This window comes from Rattus rattus, chromosome 6 (assembly GCF_011064425.1).
Source record: "Rattus rattus isolate New Zealand chromosome 6, Rrattus_CSIRO_v1, whole genome shotgun sequence".
In the NCBI taxonomy this organism is placed as follows: domain Eukaryota; kingdom Metazoa; phylum Chordata; class Mammalia; order Rodentia; family Muridae; genus Rattus; species Rattus rattus.
This window is the reverse complement of record NC_046159.1, coordinates 31,494,556-31,514,711: the sequence shown is the minus strand read 5'-3', so window position 1 is coordinate 31,514,711 and position 20,156 is coordinate 31,494,556. Positions and strand designations below refer to the sequence as shown.

The window sequence follows — 20,156 nt, the reverse complement described above, 5'->3', positions numbered from 1 at the left end:
TGAGCTAAATCTTTTATACCCCTGTATTTGTCCTTACATTTTCTCTATCCCAAGTCATCATCAATTTTTATATATATTAAAAAAATAGGTTCCTCTATATTCTTCCTGTTTTCACACTTACCATCCTATAAACCTTTCTCCATAAGAGATTTAAACAGAAAATTTAAATTTAAGCAGAAAAGATTTAAACAGAAATGAATTAGTTAATGATATGGTTAAGTGTTTTTGTATTAAATGGTTGGTTCTTGTTGATGGTTTTCAGAATCCCACAGCAGGCCAGGGGGTGACTCAGAAGAGCACACAGGTGACTGAGACCAGTCCAGAGCTCTAGAAGAACATTTTCAATAATCTGATTCCAAGTGACATTTTCTCAACATTGAAAGCACGTGGGTTTTCATTTACTCTGTTAGTTACAGAACTTCTGCTCCTGGTACTGTAAGGTTTGTGATAATCAGTTTCTGCTGTTTGTGACTATTTACAATATGTTCTAGTAACTAAATGAATAAAGCAAATGATGAGAATGGTTTGCCCTTAAATAGACACAATCAATGAAAAGATGGAAAGTGTATATATTTGTCTATACATGTTGTTTATATACTGCTAATTATATAGTTATTAATGGTAAATATAATACATATATATATTTTAGAAAATTAACAGTTTAAAATTACAATAACTGAAACAGAATTAAGCAAGCAAGAGAAATCAGTAGATTTTAAGATTGGTTATAATTGAGATTATAGGGGTCAAAATAAATAAAAGCAAAACTACATAGAGCCTCAGATAACTGTAAAATTCCAGCCAGTGTCTCAATAGGAGATACTATAAGAAAGAAAAGGACTGAAAGAATATTTGAATAAAAGATAATACTTCCCGGAGCTGAAGAGATGGCTTAGTGGTTAAGAGCACTCTCTGCTTTTCAGAGGTCCCGAGTTCAATTCCCAGCAACCACATGGTGGTTCACAACCATCTGTAATGGGATCTGATGCCCTCTTCTGGTGTGTCTGAAGACAATGACAGTGTACCCACATAAATAGAATAAATAAATCTTGAAAAGAAAGACAACACTTCCTAATTTAATAAAATATTTGAATTTACAGATGCATGAAACTTCACAAGGTTCATGTAGGGTAACCTAAAAGAGTTTAGATATATAATGAAACCCTCAAATGATGAACTTAAAGAGTAGAAAAGAAAAATAATGATTCATCATGTACAAGAGAGCCTCAGAAAGATTAACAGCTTATTTCTTATCAGAAATCATAGTGGCACACACATACGTATATAATATATACATATATTTTAATCTGACATTTTCCATATATATTAACATTTTAAATTTATGTAATTTAATATACTTATTTATATATTTATATTAAATTTATCAATATAAATATGTAATATTTAAATATTTTTTATCTGACATTTTCCTTCAAAAATAGAGGATGGGCACTAGAGAGATGTAGATAAATGCTACACAAGTGTGAGGACTGGAATTCAGATACCCAGAACCCACATAAAAGCCTGGCAGGTATGGTAGCCTCCTGCATTTAGGAAGCAGAGGGTGGGGAGAGGGAGGGAGAATCTGCAAGGCAAGCTGATTAGCTAGACCTGGAAGTGGTGAGCTTTGGGTTCTGCAAGAAACTCTGCTTAAATACATTAAGTGAAGAGTGACTGAGGAAGAAATCTGATGCCAACTTCTGGCTTCCATATGCACGCACATACAAGATCACACATTTGCACCCACATGTGTAAACAGGCATATGTACTTACATATGTACCACATACATACACAAGCAAAAAGAAGGTGATAGCTCATGTGTTATGCTTTAACATTATCATTTAATATATATAATTTTTAGTCATGTGTGTATGTGTGTTGACAAGTGGGTATGTGCATGTGAGTGAAGATGCCCTTGGAGACCCGGGGCATTGGATCCCTGGAAACTGTAGTTACGGATGTTTGTGAGCTATTTAGCATAGGTGCTGGGAACCAAACTCAGGTTCTCTGGAAGAACAATAAATTCTCTTAACTACTAAGCCATCACTCCAGTCCCAAATCTAAAAGTTTTTAAATAGAAAAAGCATACCTTGCTCGAGCAATTGCCAGAGCCACTGGACAGACCGCCACCCCCACCGTGCCATGGCCGAGAGTGACTGGGACACCGTGAAGGTGCTGCACAAGAAGGGCCCCACGGCCACACAGGCTAAGTCTAAGCAGGCCAGCGACGAGGAGAATATGTAGAGACATCCAAGAAATGGACTGCTGGATTGCGTTACTTACCTGGACTATTAGTTGTCGGGAATGGTAACCGGGACCCGGTGTCTGCTTCTATCACCCTCGCCTTCTAACCCGTAAGTGTCATGCTTGAGTGCATCTCCATCCACGTTGGCCAGGCTGGTGTCCAGATCGGCAATGCCTGCTGGGAGCTCTACTACCTGGAACATGGCATCCAGCCTGATGGTCAGATGCCAAGTGACAAGACCAGTGGTGGAGGAGATGTCCTTCAACACCATCTTCAGTGAGACAGGAGCTGGCAAGCACGTGCCCCGGGCAGTGTCCATAGACCTGGAACCCACAGTTATTGATGAAGTTCTCACTGGCACCTACCGCCAGCTCTTCCACCCAGAGCAGCTCATCACAGGCAAGGAAGATGCTGCCAATAACTATGCCCATGGCCACTAAACCATTGGCAAGGAGATCATTGACCTTGTCTTGGACAGAATTTGCAAGCTCACTGACCAGTGCACAGGTCTCCAGGGCTTCTTGGTTTTCCACAGATTTTTTGGGGGAACTTAGTCTGAGTTCACCTCCCTGCTGATGGAGCGGCTCTCTGTTGATTATGGAAAGAAGTCCAAGCTGGAGTTCTCCATTTACACAGCCCCCCAGGTTTCCACTACTGTGGTTGAGCCCTATAGTTCCATCTTCACCACCCACACCACCCTGGAGCCCTCTGATTGTAGACAGTGAGGCCATCTACGACATCTGTTGTAGAAACCTCGACATTGAGTGCCCAACCTACACTAACCTTAACCGCCTTATTAGCCAGATTGTGTCTTCCATCACTGCTTCCCTCAGATTTGATGGGGCCCTCAATGTTGATCTGACAGAATTCCAGACTAACCTGGTGCCCTACCCTTGCATCCACTTCCCTCTGGCCACTTATGCCCCTGTCACTCTGCTGAGAAAGCCTACCATGAGCAGCTTTCTGTAGCAGAGATCACCAATGCCTTCTTTGAGCCAGCCAACCAGATGGTGAAATGTGACCCTTGCCATGGTAAATACATGACTTGCTGCCTGCTATACCGTGGTTCCCAAGGATGTCAGTGCTGCCATCCAGACCAGGCACAGCATCCAGTTTGTGGACTGGTGCTCCACTGGCTTCAAGGTTGACATTAATTACCAGCTTCCCACTGTGGTACCTGGTGGCAACCTGGTCAAGGTTCAGAGAGCTGTGTGTATGCTGAGCAACACTACAGCCATTGCTGAGGCCTGGGCTCACCTAGATCACAAGTTTGATCTGATGTATGCCAAGCGTGCCTTTGTGCACTGGTATGTGGGTGAGGGCATGGAGGAGGGGGAGTTCTCTGAGGCCCATGAGGACATGGCTGCCCTAGAGAAGGATTATGAGGAGGTTGCTATGGATTTTGTGGAAGGTGAGGGTGAGGAAGAAGGAGAGGAATGCTAGTTCATTTATTCAGTATCATGTCAAACTCAAAACTCCAGCTCAGCACTAGCTGCAGGCATTGATGCTTCTGTGCTGTTTCCATTCTGTGGTCATGTCTTCTCCATGTGTACCTCTAAGTTTTCCATGATGTCTCAAAGTAAAAGCTTTAAGAAAAGAAAAGAAAAAAAGAAAGAAATGGACTGCTGGCCAGAACAAGCAGCATTCCATCACTAAAAACACAGCCAAGCTAGACCGGGCGACAGAGGAGCTACATCACGATAGAGTGACCCTGGACTTGGGCAAAGTGATCCAGCAGGGCCAGCAGAGTAAAGGCCTGACACAGAAGGATCTGGCAATGAAAATCAATGAAAAACCGCAAGTCATCACAGATTTTGAAAGTATCCAGGCCATTCTGAATAACCAGGTTTTGGGCAAAATTGAGAGAGCCATCGGCCTCAAGCTCCAGGGGAAGGATATCAGGAAGCCTATCAAGAAGTAGCTGAAGGTGAAATGAACACACAGCCTTGAAGGCAGTGGTTCCAGCTGAGCTCTTCTGGCTGGTCCCCCAGGACCACCAGCACTGCTGTGGGTCTCCTCCTCACATAGTCAAATGGAACATGGGGCTCAGGCCTATGTGCCCCCTCAACCCATAACTGCTGTCAAACAAAGCAAAACCTTGCAAAAAAGAAAAGAAAGAAAGAAAAAGATAGAAGAAAAGCATACCTTTTTCTGCTCACAGTGCTATAAAACTGTAAACCAACAATCCCCACTAACAACAATAACAACAACAACAACAACAACAACAACAAAACTTTGGAAATATACAGATCATGAAAACTGAGCAGATTATATTAATTAAAACATTAAGAAAGAGATGAAAAGTGTTTCTTAATTTTGAGCATTACTAGGCAGTGGTAAGCACAATGCAGGCTGGCTGTTTCTGAAGCCATGGCCATCCCTTTGAAATGCATCTATTTTCTCTCTATATCCAGACACTGCACCAAGATGAGAAGGAACTTCTTGTGTCTCTGACAACCTAACTGAGTAGTCTGAGCAGTCTGGTTCCAGCTATTCAGGTTTACCTGAGAATGCCAGTTCAAGCATTGGCTATTGCATTGGACTAGGAGTCTGCATCTGTTATGCAACAGAAATAAGGTCTGATCCTTTTGTGCGGGTAGACCTTTCTGCGTGCCCAAAAAGCCCAAGGAAGATTTTTCCAATTTTTCTTTTATAATATGCCTTGCTTCTGTGTAGCCTGAGGTAATTTTCACTTCCTGAGCACTGCAGTCTTTTATTTATACACAGTGTTTGACATGACAGACAACTAACAAATGTTTCAGTGAAAGATAAGAAGCCTAAGAAGAAAAAGTGAAGATCCACATTTTTCTGAGAAAATGAAGGAAAGAAAACCTGAGATCAGGAAGTCTTATCTAGGGAAACAAAACCAAACACAAATGGCGATGGGGAAGTCCTTCAGTGCATAATTTACATAGCTGCATTAGAAAGTATTCTCTCCTAAGATTTTTGGGAGAAGATAAAAGTTACTGGGAAAAATCTATTATGGCTTGAAAGGAGACCCTCTCTTATCCTAGACTAATCTAGCCACCTTGATGTGCATGATGAAGTCCTACAGTTCTATGGTTTCCAATGTAGACATGGCTTCTATAGTTCTTTTGCAGTGTGACACCCTATTTACTCATTCACAGCCATGCAGTCAGATGTAATGCATGAAGGTTTTGTGCTTATAGTCACACAAAGTTAAAATTAAGATATCTGGGTGCTGGGAAAAATCTGTTTTCTAAGCTTATTCTTGTTGGAGAATTCTGCTTGTTGTGGTTAGACTGAGATGAACCAGCAATCACTTTGACATCTGGAGGCCATGTACATTTCTACACATGTAGCCATGTCCATTTCACATTGTCTTGTGCTTCAGATCTCTGAGTTTCTCTTCTCCCCAGCAGAAAAAGCTTCTGCTGTAAAGAGCATGTTGATGTGATAGGCCTCCCTGGCTCATCTTCCCATTTCAAAGTTAACTTTGTCATGTGATAACCTGTTCATAGCACCCGATAACCTAGGGTTATGGTTTTGTCTGCCATATCTGTATTCTGTTTCAACTCTCTCCCCCCACCCCCAGATCTATTGGTTTTGAGGAAAGCTAATGGCTGACATAATATTTCAGTTAGTAAGTAAATACCTACATTTTTAGTAACCAAATTAATATTGGAAGTTACCTACAAGAATGATGATCTTCCTCATGTTCAAGTATTTGACAGAAAAAGTCAAGTACTTAGTATGATTTAGAGAAGTAGATAAAAAACTAATAATTATTCATTATGTAATTCAGAGTTGTGACCATTGTTTTGATGCTTATATAGAATAATATGTTTAAAATTTTCCATTCACAATTTCTAATTTTAATAAATTGGCATAGTTCTGATGATATGATTTACTGGGTATTATTTGTTTGTTTATTTGGTTTGGTTTGGTTTTTCAAGACAGCATTTCCTCTGTTCTGGAGCTCACTCTGTAGACCACACTGGCCTCAAACTCAGAGATCCATCTGTCTTTGCCTCCCAAATGCTGAGATTAAAAGTGTGTGCCACCACTGCCTGGTTAAAAGCAAAATTCTGCTGTTTATTCACAGAAGTGTCTGCTATACTTTTTTTCTGGCATAAAAAAGAAGAACTTGAATAGGTGATGAATTGTGGATTCAGATCTTGGTCCTACCATTAACTAGGGAGGGGTGGTGTGTGTGTGTGTGTGTGTGTGTGTGTGTGTGTGTGTGTGTGTGTGTGTGTGTGTGTTTTTCATGGAGTCAGACACATGCTGTGTATTTCAAAATACAAATCAGATGGTGACACATCCTATGTTAAAAACTTTGCATATATCTCATAGAAGCTTTCTTATTTAAAGAAAAAAATACTTGAAGTTAGACATCAGAAGTATTAACTATTTCATACTGCCCACATTCAAAACAGATACCGACAATAGCTTCTGTGATAAGTTTATCTTTGGGATTGAAATGCCATTACCTTGGGATTATCTATTGCCAAATTGTTTCCTTCCTGCTTGAATGTTTTCCCTTTTACATCTTATTAAACCTGTAGTTTTCTCTAATGGATGTTGTTACAGTATAATGACATTGACTCCACCCTTATTGACAATCTGTTGAAAAAGTAGATTAGCAGATATCTAACAGAGATCTTGTCAGTATAATGATGTCACATAATCAGGCTAAGTAATGTAATTCTCTGCTTAGTCAGTTGTGAATGGTCATCCTAAGAGGTCAATCCCATTTGAGATGACTCATGTGGGTTTCTGGAATATGGCACTGTGCATTAAAGGAAGTCATGTAAAGGGAAGCAATTCCATTTATTCATCATCTTTGTCCTTTCAGTACAACGTAGGCTTTAACTTATCTCCTTCCTTCCTTGCCTTCCTTTCCTTCCTTTCCCTTCCTTTCCTTTCCCTCCCTCCCTCCCTGCCTCCTTCCTTCCTTCCTTCCTTCCTTCCTTCCTTCCTTCCTTTTCTTTCTTTCTTTCTTCCTTCCTTCCTTCCTTCCTTCCTTCCTTCCTTCCTTCCTTCCTTCCTTCCTCTTTCTTTCTTTCTTTCTTTCTTTCTTTCTTTCTTTCTTTCTTTCTTTCTTTCTTTCTTTCTTTCTTTCTTTCTTTCTTTCTTTCTCTAGAGACAGGTTGCTCTATTTGGCCCTGGTATTATGAAACTCTTTCTGTAGACCAGGCTGGCCTCAAACTGGGAGATTCATCTGCTTCTGCCTCCTTAGTACTGGCATTAAAGGTGCACTACTACCACCCGGCTAGCGCAACATTTCTTAGAGTGATTCGACTACAGGATCTCTACCTTAGAACACTCAATAAACCATAGAAAACAGTTTGAGAAGGACTAGTGTCTTCTAACGTAAGGAAGTCCACCCAAATCTCAGGGAGCATCCATGTGTGTTTATTATAAGTAGTTTAGTCACCACTCATCATCTGACCACATTATAACAACTGGGGAATCTGAGGCCATTCAGGTCTGAAGAGACTTGCCCAATATACTGTTAGGGACAACGTTTGGATAAGAATAATCAAGATCCCTGTCTCAAATTTGAGTTTTCCTTTATTATAGTTCAGGTCTTAACAACCGAGAAAAGGACCTAGTTATGAGGCTCCTTCTATCCCCCTGAAGATGGCCATGTCTTTAATTCTTACTGACTTACAGTTTGGACATAGGATTAGGGAGAAGATCTCCTGTTCTAGGAGATCCAGTGCCTCTTCTGGTGTCTAAGGGTACTACACACATGGTTTATAGACATACAGGAAAGGAAAACACTCATACTCATGAAATTTAAAAACTAGAGTTTACTTTAAAATGACACCTGCCACTAATGTGAACTAAGTCATCCTTTGCAATCTTCATACGATAGGAATGAGCATTCAGTGAGTGAGGGTCAGATATTTAGCAATTGGGACTTAAAGTTTTTTGGTTGCTTATTTGTTTGAGGTACAATATTTTTTCTCAAAATTTCTTGACTTTCTACTTAAAGACAGAGATGGGGGAGACAGAAACCTTGAAGAATGTTTTTTTAAAAGCATGGTAATAAAGGTTAAGCTCAGAATGTTACTGGAAGCCTGTACTTTCGTTCCTAAATACTTGCTTTAGCATATGTTGAAGACCTTTCATTCTTACTTCATTCAACTGGGAAGTATCAGAAATCTTCCTCTAGAAGTTTCTTACAGGAAATATAAGTGGCTGGACTTGAGAAAGGGAACAGGATTAGAAGTGAGGCAAGAGACAAGCAGAAAATGAAATCAAATGCATAGGTTGAGAAAAGGTACATTTTCATCCTCCTGGTGTCTAATGGTTTTGAACTTTGCCATCATGAACAAAATCTTTAATCTCTCTGGGCATGTTATCTGATCTCTAAAATAAAAATAATATTACTCTTTCCAAGATTATGAAGATTTCATAAATCAAAGTATTTTAAAATGTTACTATGTTATATTCATGAAATCAATTACAGTTTGCCTTTGAGGAAGTAAGTAACATTTTTGCTATAATATAAAAAAGGAAATCTGTGAAATTCCTGATAATTTCTAAGTGCTCTTTAGAGTTTTTGTTCTCTTTTCATTTTCTTTTCCTTCCCCCAACACACCCCATCTCAACACTTGCTTTGCTCCTTTCATACTACGTCTTGCCTCTGTAAGGAAATGAAAAAGGCTGACTATACAGAAAGCTCTTCTGGATTTGGAGTAAGGTACAAGAGGAAAGAACTCTCCCTGTCTAACCTTTTTGTAACAGGCCATAGATTAAAGACTCAAAAGTTGTATCATGAGTCCTACTATTTATTGACTGGTTTACACAAAGTAAGTTTAATTTTTAAATAAAACTTAAGTGCTATATTTCTTTCTTAAGATGTTGCTGTGGTAGGTTGAATGAGAATGGTCTCCATAGGCTCTTATAGTTGAGTACTTGAGCCTAGCTGGCAGAACTGTTTGGGAAGGATTTGGAGGATGGGCCTTATTGGGGGAGGTGTGTCACTGGGGATGGGCTTTGAGGTTTCAAATGCCCATGCCATTTCCAGTTAGCTTTCTCTGCCTGTGGATTAAGACATAAGCTCTCAGTGCTCTCGAACCATACCTGTCTGCTTGCTGCCATGCTTCCCACTGTGATGGTCATGGACTCTAACCCTCAAAACCATAAGCCCCTAAATTATATACTTTATTTTATAAGTTGCCTTGGTCATGTTATTTTATCACAGAATTAGAAGAGTAATTAAGACAGCACTAATTATAATATATCTGTAGTTGTGATCAGAATATTGTGTTGTCATTATCATTGTCACCATCTCTTCCTATCCAGATCCTCTTCTAGTTCTTAGGTAATCTGAAATGAACTTTAAAGAATCGCTCATTCCTTACCAATCCCATAGAATGGGATGATTGAGAGGAAATCATCTTCATTACTTATTGGGTCCTCTCTCTCTCTCTCTTTCTCTCTCTCTCTCTCTCTCTCTCTCTCTCTCTGCATGTGTGTTTCTATCTTTCTCTCTTTCAAATATCTTATTTTTCTTTAAGTTAAATAAGACTTTTGACCTCAAAACATTACACTTTTTTTTTTAAACAAACTTTAATAATGATTTTTAGCTGACTGTGGTGGTACAGTCCCTTAGTCCCAGTTCTCTGGAGGTTGATGCAGGTGGATCTCTGTGATTTTGAGGCCAGCCCAGTCTGTATAGAGAGTTTCAGAACACCCAGAACTGCATAATAGAGAGATCCCATCTCAAAAGACCAATTTTCTAAAAAGATCTATTTGTGTTATGTACAGTAGTGTTTTCCTTTCATGAATATCTGTGTGCCATGTACCCTTGAAAGTCAGAAGTAGACATCAGACCTCTGAGAACTATAGTTATGGATAGTTGTGAACTACTGTGAGTGCTGGGAATTGAACCCAGGTAGCAAGAACAAGTGTTCATAACCACGGCACCATCCCCTATACTTACTTTTGGTATCAATATTTTCTTCACTCTATCAGCCTACCTACTGCATCTGGCTAGTGGGTTGAGAAATCTGGAACTCCTTAACTGTGAGTTCACTGCATTCAGTCTTGCATCTCTGAGGACACTGACTCCTGTTCTGCATTAAGCCATCAGACATGTCAGTATACTGTGACATCTAATTCAGGGATCCACATGTATTACATGGCTGGAGAAGGAGCATGGTGACTGGCATAGTGAATTGGAATCTGGGTCATAGCATCATGTTGCCAGGCAGGCTTCTGAGAAAGAAGTATTCAGGACCTACTCAGTGTTAAAGCCTAGGTAACCGTTGCCTGTCTAATCTGCCATTTGTGCTGTTACTAATGTTACTAATGTCCTACTGCTGCTACTAAGAAACTTTCTCATGCCCAAGTTCATTGCATATTCTTTTACATTCTGTCCTCTTGGAAACCATTCACAACAGAAGTCAGTAGAACTGCTTTGTATAGTTACTCACAATAAGCTTGGCCCCAAACCAACCACCCAGCAGCACTTTCTCTACCAGTGTATGGGCTATTATGTTATTTGCTCTTATAAGCTGCATCTGGGATGGACCCCAACATAAGAGAGACACCTGCACCAGTATAAGAAACTATTTGGAATAAGACTTCCATTTTGAGTAGGAGGTAAAGTTGAAGTTCCCAAGACCTCTCTGGAAACTAACATCCAACTTGGCAGGAAGAAATGTGTACATGGGTAACTGACATCCTGACTGGCAAGTTAAGACATGAATGTTTGACAAGTAATATATGACAAGTCCCATCCTGATTGACAAGTTATAACATGAATGTTAGACAAGGCAAGCCCCTGCCACAGCTGAATACCCCAACCAATGGGAACAGGAATAGGTTTACAATAAAGACATGTTCCTAAGGAAATCCTCTATTCCTAAACCCTGATTGGTGGAATAACTTGACACAAATGTTTGTAGATCTCAGGGTTAAAAAGCTCTGAAGAATCTTAACTCAGTGTCATCGTTCAGCTCTGAGCTTTACCCTGGCCCTGATTGATTAATCCTAGTGGCATATGCTCAATAAACTGTCCCTAGCTGCTTGCAATTGGTATTTGTGTGACTTGTGAGGAGACTCCTGGATCCCAACACTCAGGCTTTAGGGAGTGACCCCTGGAAAAGAACCCCAGGTGGCTGCTGGTAGAATCATATTAGTCCTTCCAGGATATGAAGAAGCAGTGTTTAACTGAAAAAAACACAAGGTTGGTATATGTTAAAGATGGGATCTTCTGGGTATATGCCGAGTTTAGAATGGTACCCAGCCCTCCTTGAAGTCTGAAAACACAGCAGATTATGTCTGCCACTGCTACCTCACTTCCCAGATCAACTCTGTTTTGTCTCTGAGGCCACTCCCAGGAACCTTGTAATCAGATCTGATTAATTCATTTTCTTACTCGGCATTGTTTAATTGCCCCATCAACTAAATTGTGACATGGGCTACTTATATTTGTTTTAATTCTGTTTATGATGAATGCTTGTCCTTGTAACATATATTCTGTGCTTCAAAATGTTTACAACACAGTTACAAGGCTGTTAATCTATTTGTTTTTTTAAGATTTATTTTTAGCTGGGAGAGAGAGAGAGAGAGAGAAAGAGAGAGAGAGAGAGAGAGAGAGAGAGAGAGAGAGAGAGAATATGAATATGAATGCTACTTGTCTGAGGGTCTGCATAGACCAAAAGAGGGCGTCAGATCCCTTGGAGTTGGAATTACAGATGGTTGTGAGCCTGCCTGACATGAGTGGTACACGTTGTTAATCTCACCATTTAGGAGACAGAGGTAGGCAATTCCTATGAGTTCAAGGTCATTCTGGTTTACAGAGTTCCAGTATAGCTAGGAATACACAGAGAAACCCTGTCTCAAAAAAACAAAACAACAACAAACCAAACCAAACCAAACCCAGAAATGGGAAAAAGAAAGAAAGAGAAAGAGAGGAAAAAAGGAAGGAAAAGTTGATTTAAGCTTTTTGTCCACTTTTTAATTGCATTTTCTTATGTTAGAAGGCCTTTCTATATTCTGGATATTAAACTCTTACCAGATACATTTTCAAGTAACTTGTCCTTTCACTTTGACTTGTCCTTTCCTTTTGATGAAGTCCTGTTGTCTTCCCCCACCTCCTGTGTATGCCTAACACTTATGGCTTATAGTTCTACCCTTCAGTGTTGGTTCTATTCTGAGTTAAGTGTTAAAATGTTAATGGTACAGTCAAGTTACATTTCAGTTAAGTGGTAAGCACTCCATTAAATTCCTTTCAGCTCAACCTGCTAGATACTGGAAATTTTCCATAACAAAAGGTTGAAGGGGAAAGAAACCTACATTTCATTCCTCTTTGTACATCTGTCTACCATATTCATAGCTTTACAATGTGGATATGGGGTGAATGGAGGTAAGATGAGTGTGGCAGGCTCCCAGCTGTGTGGTGACTTTCTACTCAGACCTCCTTTGTTAGCCTGGTACTCTATGTTGTAACTCAGGATTTTCTAGAGCATGTATCAAAGAAACTGGCCTCTTAGTCCTGATTTTTATCCTTAATTACTATCATTGGCGAAATGTCATTGCTCTGAAATGATTTCTTGCTTTTCATTCCAAAGAATAATCTAATGATCTGAATAAAGGCATTTTTTGAAGGAAGATAATTTTGTAATTATATTTATGTACAGAAAACTTAGTGTACATTTAACCCAGTTTAGTGGCGAGTTCTTTAGCCTTTGCCTTTTCCAGCTTGGCAATGCGAGCCACAGACTTAGGACCCAGGACGTTGCCTCCCCAGTGGCGGCGGATCTCGTCACATCTGTCATTATAATTGGTCCTAATAGCTTCCACCAGCTTAGCTAGAGCACCCTTGTCTTCCGATTAACCTGTGTGAAGGCAACAGTGGTGCATGTTTTCCTGTGGACCAGGCGCCCCAGCCTGGCCTTTCCCTTGATGATGCAGCAGGGCACCCCCATCTTTCGACACAGGGCAGGCAGGAAAACCACCAGCTCAATGGGGTCTACATCATGGGCAATCACTACCAGCTGAGCCTTCTTGTTCTCCACCAAAATGGTGACTGTATTGACCCCTGCTCGGAGGACAGGTGATCTCTTAGTTGGGACGTCCCCTTTGCCAGCAGCTTTCTTCTCAGCGCGGGCCAGCAGCCTCTGCTTCTTCTCCTGCTTTGTTTCTGGCCTGTACTTGTGGGCAAGCTTAAGCAGCTGAGTCGCTGTTTGCCTGTCCAGGGCCTGGGTGAACTGGTTGATGGCAGGAGGTACTTAGAGCCGCTTATAGAGGATGGCTCTTTGCTGCTGCAGCCTGATGTAGCGGGGCCATTTGACGAAGCGCGTGAAATCTCTTTTGGGCTGGATGTCCTGCCCAATGCCGAAGTTCTTAGGCCTTTTCTCAAACAAAGGATTGACCACCTTTTTGGCCTCTTGTTTCTTGACCACGGCGGGGCCGGGGCCACCTTCTTCCCCTTGGCCTTCTTTCCTTTGGGCATCTTGCTTGGCTGGAGGAGAGAGCAGGCATTTTTACAGAAAGAAAATTTGATTGTGAGACAGGAGAACTACATTCCTGAAGAAACTTCACATCATGTACCAGGTCAAACTGTTGATCAGTGGTAGAATTTGGACCTGGAGTACTTTAATCCAATTTATCAAACAAATGAACCAGTTCTTTATAATAATTGAAAAAAAACCACCCAAAACTATATGTCCCCATTCCAACTCTGCTGCATGGACAGTGACATGCTTCTGAACCTAACCCCGGAAGTAAAATCGACCTTTTCTTAGATGAGAATACTTAGTCTGTTCTCAGTTGTCACATGAGGACTTTTCAGCCTTCATAGCTGTGGACTATTTTTTGCTTTATCTACAACAAGCACTAAGAAAATTGTCTGTTACTAATATGCATTTATCAGATGAAACATTCCAGGCTTCAGATATCCCCTTAACCTTTTATTCATCCTGTATATTTCATTTTATTTGCTTGTTTGTTTGTTCATTTGTTTTGATAATCTATTCAACCATATAATAGGGATTATTATATTAAAAACAACAACTCAATAACTGTCTAAAAGAATTCATTGAATTCAGGTTTTTACTTCACTTTTAGGTGACTACTTTTAACAAAGTATTTTTTCTCTGCAGAGAGAGTTAGAACCCCGAATGAGTCACTGAATCAGGATCAGAGGGTTAATGATAACCAGAAAAAGAGACTGAGCCTACAAGCTGATTCATAGGGTTATATATCAGCTCTTTTGAGGGAAATGACCTAGATAAATCAAAGACTGGCAATAATGAACTCATAGCCTCCAGACAGCAAAAATTGTGGATGTTGTTGAACTCCTGAGAAAAGAAAACTCTTTCTTAATCAAATTTCTGGACTTAAAAGTAGTGATTTTTCTGAGATTGCTGAGTTTCAGACTGCTAATACAAAGGGAGAACATGATCAAAGGAAGGTTGGGAGAGGATAGAAGGGAGATGGGGTAACAAGAGGACAGAGAGGACAGCAAAATGAAATGGCTCAGCTTGTAAACACTTGCCTTGCAAGTAATGTCCTGAGTTAGAATCCCAGGAATCCATGTAAGAGATATAGTGGCACATATGTGTAATCCCAGCAGCAGGGAGATGGAAGGCAGATGCAGGTGGATTCCTGGGAGTTTGCCAGACACCTAGCCAAGCCTATATGCAAAGTTCCAGGCCATTTAAAGACCTTGTCTCAAACAAAAGATTGTCCTCAGGCCTTCATAAACATTCCGTGTTTGCCTTCTTCCATCCTGAGTGGACCCATGTCCAAATCTATACCAAAGGGAGGGAAGGAGGGAGAGAGAGAGAGAGAGAGAGAGAGAGAGACGGAGACAGGACACACACACACACACACACACACACACACACACACACACACACACACACACACCTCTTACAGTGTCTTTGGCCTCCTCTGGTTTTGTGAATGGCGGGTATCTCTGGTTTTGTGAATGGCAGTACTTGGTGGCCAATGGATGTTTGCTGGAGATCCATTTCTCTGGAGGTGGAGTGGCCATTGTTTCAGATGGCAGTGTCCATAGCTGCCATTCTTCAATTACTTTTCTAGTCCCCCAGGACTTTAGATCCCAAAATGAGCTCTATGTGTTTGGTTGAGAAGGGAAGAGGCTTTAAGTAGCTATCCTTCTCCATAGTCAAGAGGGTTCTTGTTTAGTGATTGCTGTAGACTAGGTTCCAGAGCATTCTCAAATGGAATCTAATCTTGGGGCTAAGCAAAGGCCATTTCAGTGTCAATGTTACCCAGAAATTTTTCTGTAGACACACTGGGTGGAACATATATAAAAGCAGTCTTTCCCTACTGCCCTATGCAAGAGACACACTTAAAATGACACCATTATTGTTAATTCTCCCTACTTACAAATGTCATTTGATTTAGTTCTTCCTAGTGAAAACTTACCAGTTCTCCTAGTGATGGTTGAAGAGACAATCAGCATATGTTTACTGAACACTAGCTTTGCCAGGTGTTCTGGGTTAGACCCTGAGCTAGGTAGATTTGGTCCCTAATATTGTACCAGAAACACGTATTAGGAAAAGACATACTTGTCTAAAACTGATCTAAAAATCTTCATGGAAATGACTTATTACATTACTCGGGATTTGAGCCCGTATAAGATCTTGTCACTCATTGTTTAGAAAGGCCCAGGGAGGCAGAGTGCTTACTCAGTCCCAGCCCACCATCCTTAATTGCATCTGGAAATGGATCCAAGAAGTCTGGAAGGTAGGAGTAGGAGTCTATTATATAACCTGCAAAACCATTTGCCTAGAGGCTGCATTGCCAATTGTCAGACTCCAGACTTCTCTCCCGTGACTGTACTTTCTGTCTTTTGTTCTTCCTGCCTTGAAGTTTGTGGCAGCATCTCCAGAAACAGGACTGAGATGGTCTGGAAGGAGTGGGAAATGGGAATCCCTGTATCTTCTTATTGTGCCTACCCAGACCACTGTCTTGCCTGAGTTTTGACAACATGAAGGGTGTTTGACGTGATATATAGTGCACTCTCAAAACTTGGTCTAGCTAGGGAGCTGGATTATATGCAGCAAGAGCAAAATAAACAGCAGGACTAGGTTTCAAACAAGTGATATCTGTGCAGGGGAGGCGGCATGAAGTGAGGCAAGAGCAGTGGACCCGCACGTGGAGAATCAGATTCAAAGGCTCATTTGTGAGTGAATTTATTTTTCTTTAATTCACTTGTCTAAAAAAGAAAGAAAGAAAGAAAAAAAAAGAAAAGAAAAAGAAAAAAAGTAATACTAATGTAAAGTTCTTGACCTGCCTACACCTCTAGGTTCAAGTAAGAGAGTATACGAGTGAGCTTTGGAAAACACAAATTAAATAGAGACAGATGGGAAGTGACAGTGTCCCCTTTTAGTGTGGGGAAGCAGAGACAGAGAGACAAACCACCTGTGGAATGTTCCCACGCTGGGATGGACAGCTGTTTGTTGTTCAAGCACAAAATGTCAATTTCTCTTGCCTTTTAGCCCACTTTAGTCGGCCTTGCTTCCTATAAGACCCTTAACATAATGGATATATTTCTGGCCCTAAATAATGTATTTTTGCAGGATGTAAGGAAGATTGGGGTTTTTTTTTATCTGTTTGTTTCTTTCTTTGTTTATTTGCAGAAACTTGCTAAGTAACCCAAACTGGCCACAAGTTCACAATCCTCTTGCCTTGACCTCCCAAGTGCTGGGATTATGCCATATGCTACCACATATAGTTTGTGGATTCATATTTCATCCTAGGGATGTTATAGTCACATGCTGTCTTCATTGTTGGGTCTGACAAAAAAAATAAGGTATTCCCTAATATAAATATAATACAAATTGCAAACAAAAATTTTCTAGTAGCCACAGAAAACCAGGCAAAATTAACAATATATTTTGTTTAATACATTATAATCAAACTGTTTCTTAACATTTAATTAATACAAAACTTCTTTATACCCCAGTCTGGGCTCAAATTCGCAATCCTCCTGCTTCTGTCTCTTGAGTAGTAGGATTGCGTCTTCTGCTTCTGTGATGCTTGTCAGCTTAGTGGGGTTCAGAGTCACCATGGAAACAGACTTCTAGGTAAGTCTGTGAAGGATGAGGTTGACTGAGGCAGGAAGACCCACACTCACTGTGGGCAGCACCATTTCGGGGGCTGGATGTCCAGGGCTGAGTACAAAGGAAAGAGGGGGCAAAGCATTCATCAGAGCTTTAAGCTCCTCCCACCTGAAACTGTGAGCCAAAGCAAACCCTTCCTTCCTTACATTGCTCTTGTCACAGCAGCAGATGAATTAAATAATAAAGCCACCACGTCAGGCTGACACGGGTGTCTAATAAAATGCTTACATTTTTTTTCATGTTGATTCTCCAGAGCTGGTTGTGTATATTCCTCGGAGCACATTGTCTACAGTAGTTATTTACGTGCTAAGGAGCCACCATGGCTGAGGACTGTTGTGTTAGAAAGTGGAGCCTCCCACAGTCTCCATTTACACCCCTCTCCAGTTCTGTCTTTCTAACCTTCATCCTGTCCTCATTATTTCCTTTCAGTGGGTCTGCCTGTTTCCTAGCTTTCTGCCCTGGAGACCGTCTTTCTTCCCTTTGGTTTGGTCTGTTGTTTGCCTCCTCTTTCAGCTGTTTGAACTCAGCTGTGTTTTCTGCCCTGCGTCTTTCTTCTCTGTAAGCATTCAGCTCTGTTTTCTAACCATGTTCCATAAGGACTGGGATAGAGATCTCCTCATTTGTACAACCTCACTTAACCTGGGCTCTCTGACCTCAAGCAGAAACTTGGTGAGATCTTAACAATTGAACAAATGAATGAGTTATTTTTGGATTCCTCACTGGCTCTGTTTGCCCACCTCAACAGTAGCTTTTGTTCTCTCAGATGTTGCAATCAGGCAACTTTCATTATTTTTTTGTTTCATCATCATTATTATTATTATTATTATTATTATTATTATTATTATTATTATTATTTAGTGAAAAGGGGGTCTGGGCAGAATTTTAAACCTATTCCGCTGTTTGTTTGTTTGCTTGCTTACTTTTTCTAGCACCCTTTTCTGCAGTCACTTTTCAGGTTTTCTGACCCCATTGACTTGTGTCCTGTGAGATCCTTTTGGAGCCTGGCTACTTAGCTGCCTAACTTGTGTTATCTGGTGTTTTCCCCTGTGTTCCTTCTCTTCTTACCTCATGCCTGCCTCTGCTCTGTCTGAGCTCCTGTGCAGTCAGGTCTGTTGACGTCATCATAGTCACAAATGACCGATGATGTAAAGTCCAAGAGGGTTCACATTTTAAAACAATGCCCCCCCCTCAAGATACAACCCTGTATATAAAACTGGAGCTGCTACGGTTGAAACAAGTTAGAAATACTCCAGGGCACCACAGAACATGGTTTGAGAGCCACGAGTCTTGTTAACTCCTTCCCAGTACAAATGGGAAAACAGGCTAGAGGAGTGAGACAGTGTGCCCAGTGCAAATACTGCTAGCAGCATGAGCTGGACCAGAACTCAGGTTTCCGTTCCAGGTCAGTACTCTCCTAACCACAATTTACTGCTTGGAGCTTCATTTCCCAAGGGGAGGAAACAGGAACAATGGGTCTTTTATTGTATTCCCCTTGATGAAATCTGACAGGGTCTACCTCTCCTTCCCTTGTAGAAGATCAGGTTGGCCCCCTCTTGTTATTGTTTTTCTCTGGGACCCAGGCTGGGGCTTGCCTCAGCCTTTGTTCTGCTCCCAGTTTTGGTGGTGCCAAGAAGGGTAGGGAGAGAGCGGATTCAGACAGGTCAAGGTGGCACAGATGTTTCCTGTCCCTTGGCCAGTCTGGCTGTGTCTTTCAGAACAAGCTGAATACCATGGCCAGGTGTGTTTTCGGGACCTTCCAAGCCCTTGGAGGTGGTAGGTGTTTATAACCGCAATTTCCTCATTGCCTTCTGTTTTTCATAGGCCCCTAGCCACTCCCTGAGGGAAATAGATTCCAGCCTGTATTCTGAGAGTCGTCCATCATTCCGAGCTCTCTGTGGTCTCATTGTTTTTATTATTCCTAGTGTCTTAAGTCCTGCACCCTGTGCTTTCTCCTAGGCACCCGGTTCTCTGCCCTTTCCTCCTACTCCTCGCTTATTAACACCGTATGCATCTTTCTAGACCAAGCTTCCCTCTGTATGCAATCTCCCTCTGTTGTTTGTTTAACTTTGTGGGCTTTGTCTTCCATTGTTTTCCTTCCTGTGTTTTATGCACAGCATCTTTGTTCATGCCTCGTTGTTTCATATTCTGTGGCCTTCCCTAGGCTGTTGGCCCAGAATGTCTTGCTCTACTCTTTTCTTTTACTTTTGTGTGGCTCAGTCCTATTCAAATTTGGGATGGGCTTAAGCTTCACTTCTCAAGTTGTCCTCCTCTCCCCAAGCATGGTTAGATTCCTCTCATGATCCAGTGCACACCCTGTGTTTTACCTGTGTCCCAAACTATTCAGTGTTCCCAGAGAGATAACCTGTGCCTTGTCTCTGTATCTTTACCACCCAGAAACATCTCACTCATGGTTAGTGCTTAATACATATGAAGAAATGAGTGAATAATTTTTAACATTGTGTTTTGAGTTGTATTCTACATTTTAATAGTTATCTATCTACTAGTAGGTGAAAATCCTTGTGAGCATACGATGTGAAAGATAATCTATTTGTCCCTCTTAAGGACCTGTTCATAGTAAGTGCATTAGTCAGAGATCCCTAGACAGACATAATAGGATGGATTGATATGTAGGTAGATATGTAGGTGGGTGGGTAGATGGATGGATGGATAGATAGATAGATAGATAGATAGATAGATAGATAGATAGATAGATAAATTGACTGATCGACTCTCTTGGTTGTGGGGGTTGACAAATCCAAATTCAGTGCAGAGGCTGCAGACTAGATGCTTGAGCATGTACTGCAGAAACGTCTGACATCTGTACCGT

The 20,156-nt window shown here is 41.0% G+C and overlaps 1 protein-coding gene and 1 pseudogene across 1 annotated transcript in view; both read left to right on the top strand.

Moving 5' to 3' along the window:
* Positions 1-20,156, top strand: part of Syn2 (synapsin II) — a 115,104-nt gene that overhangs the window by 28,262 nt on the left and 66,686 nt on the right. The gene's annotated exons all lie outside the window — the stretch shown is intronic.
* Positions 2,236-6,052, top strand: LOC116903387 (annotated as a pseudogene).